Source organism: Dermacentor variabilis, chromosome 3, assembly GCF_050947875.1.
Source record: "Dermacentor variabilis isolate Ectoservices chromosome 3, ASM5094787v1, whole genome shotgun sequence".
Classification (NCBI taxonomy): Eukaryota; Metazoa; Arthropoda; class Arachnida; order Ixodida; family Ixodidae; genus Dermacentor; species Dermacentor variabilis.
This window is the reverse complement of record NC_134570.1, coordinates 46,058,863-46,064,786: the sequence shown is the minus strand read 5'-3', so window position 1 is coordinate 46,064,786 and position 5,924 is coordinate 46,058,863.

Here is a 5,924-nt window from a genome sequence, read left to right as displayed (position 1 = left end):
CAGCTCGACGAAAGCAGGTTCCTATGTCGAGGCTTTGGGAGAAAATACGCAGAAGGGCGGGGGGTGTAATTTCGCCAGAAGGGGCTCTCTATCCCGACCCAAGAGACCCTCATGTGCAAGGCTTGACATCTCGGACCGGCCGCCAGGTTGTCCCGCGATACACAAACGCGCGTGCGCGTGTCTCATCGTGGAACGAACAAAACGCGTGTCTCAAAGCGCGACTCCAAAAAATACGTGTTTCGGACCGGAGTCGGCAGCTGCGTGTCGGGGCCTGCTTCGTTTCTCGCGGGCTCTGCGCTTGAGTGATTAACTAACCGCCCGGGCTCGCAGTTATACCGTTCGGCGCGCAACATAGTACCTCGACGTGAAACGCGCATTCCCGGCGTCGTACAGTGTAAGCTCGTCCATTCGGCCCCCGCGTGAGGGCTACGCTGTATAATTAATGACCGAGTGTCTTTGTGCGTTGTTGCCGCCGCATAAAGCTACACAACTACACGGAATGCGGCACAGCCACGCCTACAAAGTCGGAATTTAGGAGCCTCGTGTGCCAAAACGCTGCGGTGCGCCCCGCGGAAAGTTATACACGTCGCAAACGCGTTCCGCTCCGTCGCCGATATGAATGCCGACGTCAACAAAACACGGAGCCTTACGCGCGCGATACGACGAAGCGACAGAAAAGGGAGCGCAACAGCTCCATTTATATATACGTCGTCGCGTTGCTGCTCGGTCAATAACGAATGAGTTGCAGGTTCCATAGTCGATCGGTCGAATCCAATTAGCGGACCGAAAACGCTGTTTCGGCACGATTTGCAGCAGCGCCAAGTCACCGCTGCGCACAACGAGTTCCGGCTCATTCGCGCGAGCGTAGAAAACCGTCGGCGGTTCTGCCGCCCCCTAGAGACACTGAGTTCGCGTTCTGTTTACTACTCTCTCTGTCACGATCCGCGAGTTGGCGCAGTGAGGCGATAGGCGAGCTTGCGGAAAAGAGTGTCGAGTTGTTTCTGCTCTCGCGTTTTGTACAACACCTGACAGTGCCTACCCGCCTCAGTCGCTCAGCGACTGGGGCGTTTGTGCTGCTGAGCTCGAGGTCGCGGGTTCGATCCTGACCGTGGCTGCAGCGTTCAGACGGGGGCGGAATGCAAGAAAGCGCTCGCGTATCGTGCATTGCGAGCGCGTTATAAAGAGCGCCGGGTGGTCAAAATTAATCCGGCGTCCCCCACACGGCAGGCTGATTAATCGGATCGTGGGTTTGGCAACTAAGAAACCCAAAATGTTTTAACAGTGGCTAGTCTACCAACAAAGTTGGCTATCAGGATTGGCTAGGCGCCCACCCTCCTGACCATTCACGTTTGATCCATACGTCTCTGGTCTCCAGTCTCTGAAAGCCACAGAGCACGTTAGCGCCCTCAGTGATATATATGGAAACAAGCAAATGCATATAAGGTTAGCGTTCGGGCGGCCGGTTTATTCATCTGCCGCAATGGTGACTCCACCTTTTTGGAAAAACTCGAAACATCGCGGATGCTGTTTCAACGTCTCTTAAACGGCAAACACAAATATTTCCTTTCACATCTTTCCTTTCTTTTTCTATAGGGAATATGTAATACATATTGAGTTTTAGTGTTGTCTTTCGTGTGCATCCTTACGTCATTACAGTCATCGTTCCTGTAAGAGCCTGCAAAAAAAAAAGAAAGAAAGAAAGAAAGAAAGAAAGAAAGAAAGCCCGACAGTAAAGTGAAATTTAAAATTTAAACCGAACGACAAAGAAGAAAGAGTAAAGACAGGGAGGTTAACCAGAGGGCTAACATCAAAGCTTAAAAATGTAAATAAATCATCACTTTTTCTTCGCAGAAGTTGCCGGAAAAGAAAACCCCGTTTATTTGCCTCCTTGACTCGATCTCAGGTCTGCGACACCGCCCGAGTCGTGAAGCAATCTTGGGTTGGCGGCACCGCGTATGTTGACGTCGTCGCGTTCGTTGTGATCGCCTTCTTTGCCGCTGGAAGTCAATCGAGAAAGCTGCGTCAGTTCCGATGTGACATTCGAAAGCTTCCCACTAAGCGGTCGGTCATATTGCTTCTCGTTGTTGTCGTCAGACGTGGCGACAACAGCTCCGACTTGGGCTGATCCCCGCAAGATTCGCTACACTGGACACGTCGCCTCGTAAACGTGAAACGAGAGTGCGATTGAAGCGAAGCTTCCCACGAGCCCAACGTGGACGGCCGTCTCCCGAGGTGGCTAGCAAGGCTGTTAGCGGAGAATTCACGAGGGAAAATACGAACGCCAAGCACGTGGGAGAGAGTGTGTGCGGGAGAGCGCGCGGAGCAAAGAGAGACGGGAGCCCAGGAGGCTGCTTTTAGCGAAGCCGCCTCCGGGGCCTCGTTTTCCCAACGGTGCAATTAGGAGTCATCGCTCACGGGTCGCGCGCCAATTTGTATGGACGTCGTATCTCAAGACGGGACGCGCAGCCAGTTCCCGCAGCCGCGTCTGTGCTCGCTTGAAAATTTAATTTCTCGCTGACCGGAACCTTTTTCTTCTTTTTCGCTCTATTTTGTCGGGGAATTTGGAAGGCCGTGGATAAAATCGGAAGAGGAAAGCTGTTTGTTTCTTCCTGTTAGAATGGGCCTACGCCTTTCTATAGGTGTCCTACAATTCTCCTACTTTCTTTTTTCTCCTCTCTTATGCCTCTTTTCAATCGATGATTCATTCTTTGATTCGTTTATGCATTCTTTATTTTCCTTTGTTTAGGCTTTATTTATTCGTTCGGCGCTTCCTAGTGTTCTTTATTTCTTCGTCTTTGGCGCTCTGGGAAGCTCCACATTTCTTAGTCGTTTCTGCGCAAGCTCCACTTGCGTGCTTTGTTTCCTGTCTCTGCCTTCTATACCGTGGCCTCATCCTTTTTCCAAGTTTCTGTTCTTATCTCTTAATGCAGACATCTGCTATGACAATGATCAAAGTTTCCTTTCTTCTACGCACTACTACTCCACCACAATTCGAACTTAAGACAATGGGATGTCTGAAGTGGCCCTTCTTTAAGAACGTCTCTTTCATGTCCCGGAAGAGAAGAAAAGAAAAAGAGAAGAAAGCGTTCCCGCGGGTGCAGTAATGCCGAATACTCCTCAGCGCTAATAGCTTTCGCCTTGGAAAAAGCACGCCGTGAATAATGCTTCGCGCAAATTGCCGAGTATACGGCGGGTTGCGGCTATTCACGGTCGTCCGAGAGCCTCATTTCAATCGCTGAAATGGGGGGGGGGGGGGGGGAGGCGCCAAATGCCAGCCTGCCGATGTATGTTCTCTTTCTTACGGCGCTCTCGAGTTGCCCCGTATGTCTCTGTTATTCTGCGCCAACTTCGCTCTCTTATTTTCCAGCGTGCCTCCTCATACGTGTTCTTTGAGATTCTCTGGACACTCCGTAACTATGGCGTTTTTTTTAATTGCTTTTGCCTTTCTATATAGGAGTGAATACCTTAGCGCTTATTCTGTCGCTAACTGTGCCAGGTTATCGCTTTCGAATCGCCACTTTCCTCGCACTCTCCTTTGGTGTCCATTGTTTCGAGCAGGTTAAATTAATCGATGGTTTCTCGATATTACGGGATATTCTGGAGAAAGACCGAGAGAAAGATGCAGTACCTCGCAGACGTTTATGCAGGAGCCAGGCTTGACTCGCGCAGCGGTGAATTTACAGCCGCCTTCTGGGCCGCTTTCTTTTTTCAGTCGTTACTACGACTTCGCACTAGACATTACATAAAATATTGCTATCCACTGTGATTACATCGTATGAGGTGCCTTCGCTGCTCGCTTCGTATGCATGAAACCTTGGAATCTATGTGTCACGGGCGTTTCGTGCGAACGCGTGCCACCTTTGTCTGCCCTATTGTGCTGCCAATTATTCTTTGCACTCCTCAGGAATTCTAGCTTAGGAACTTGTCACCCTGCTGGTAATGTAAAACAGTCCTGGTAATTTGTCTTTAAAGACTGTTTCTTTTCTTTAAAGTGCAATGCCAATTTTCTGACCTCAGTGTGCGAATATCACGTCGGGGAGAATTTGGCCGGATCTCTGCGAGTGATCTAGTTGAAACAAACTCCCTAGGAAACTACCCGACCGTGCCTGAGCCCAAAAGGCCTCTCGAAAGGAAACCATGTAGAACAATCAGTTTTCCAACTATAAAACAGAAGTGGGGCTGGACTTCCTGAGTTCCCATACTACTTTTCCCATGCTTACGGGTCAGGCAATCTACGAGTCGTTTTATAATTATAGGTTCATGGTGAAACAGCGACGAAAACGAGCACAGGGCTTTCTACGCTACATCCATGGGCTATGCAAGAGTCATTGTCGTAATCAGCATGTTTCGTTTTGTAACATCGTGCTCTTTTTTTTTCATTTCATTTCTGCTTTTACTTAGACAGACAGACAGACAGACAGACAGACAGACAGACAGACAGACAGACAGACAGACAGACAGACAGACAGACAGACAGACAGACAGACAGACAGACAGACAGACAGACAGACAGACAGACAGACAGACAGATAGATAGATAGACAGACAGACAGACAGACAGACAGACAGACAGACAGACAGACAGACAGACAGACAGAGACAGACAGACAGACAGACAGACAGACAGACAGACAGACAGACAGACAGACAGACAGACAGATAGATAGACAGATAGATAGATAGATAGATAGATAGATAGATAGATAGATAGATAGATAGATAGATAGATAGATAGATAGATAGATAGATAGATAGATAGATAGATAGATAGATAGATAGGTGAAGCCCTCGGCTAAAGAGCGCCATAGCGCGGCGTCCGACTGCGTCCCCTTTCTCTCGGCGCAGACGCTGCCACCGTTCAATGGACCGTGAAAGGAGGTGGCGCGGTGCAAACCGCGCAGGAGTAAAGCGAGCGTGATATCGTGAAAACTGGAGAGGCCGCCCGCTCAGTCCTTTCTTTCCGTCGCCGTTTTTTTTCTTTTGCCGTCTTCACTGCTGTTTTCGATGAAGCTGGTGCTTTCCCCTTACCTCGGCGCATTTCACTTCGCACTGTAACACGACATTACACCAGGCTTGTTTCACTATGTGACAAGCTCTCATTCTCTAGGTTCCATCGACATCTGCCTCTCTTTTCATTTTGTTTGAGCCTATGTCTTTTTACCTCTCTCTCTCTCTCTGTCTCTCTCGATTTTATTTTATTTTTGCAGGCAGGAGTGTCTCTGGCCTCGTTTAGTTTCACTGTCGCTTTCCACTACGCCGCCCTGACCAAGTGTCTTTTTTTATCATTTCTTCTTTTCGCGGAGAAGGCAGCGTAATACTTTCTCACGTGAATTTTAGTAAACTGCTTTTTTTTAATTTTTCATATATTGTTAGCGTGTTTCATATTGTTTCGGTTGCTGAAGTCTTTATACTGCGTGTATTTGATCGATATCGCAACTGTGCTCCAGACTTCTAGACAAGTCTGCTTCGGGGCCCTGTTTGTACTGAAGGAAGGTCGGGAACATTTCGTTTCATTCGAAAAAAAATGGCTATCTGTTCCATCCTTCGGCAATGCACTTGGTTTCCTTACTTTGCTCTACGAAAAAGTGAATTTTCGTCCACCTGACCGTAGCGCAAAGCTACAAAGTCAGTTGTTCGTTAGTAGGTTTAGTTATGTGAAGAATTTTTTTTTACCATTTGAGTTTAAACTAGGTCTTATGCCTTAATTCCTTAATAATAAGTTGTCTGACTCTCTGGAAATGAGACAATATGGATTCAAATGACTTTCTTTCTGGAACATTTAATAAACAACGTTAAAAGGGAATTCGTGTGATATTGTCCTCCGATGCTTCGGATACTTATGCGTCTTTATGTTGTGCAGATAGCGGGAAAGCTTTTCTTTTCGTCTCTTTTATTATTGGTAAATGTACTATAATATTTATACT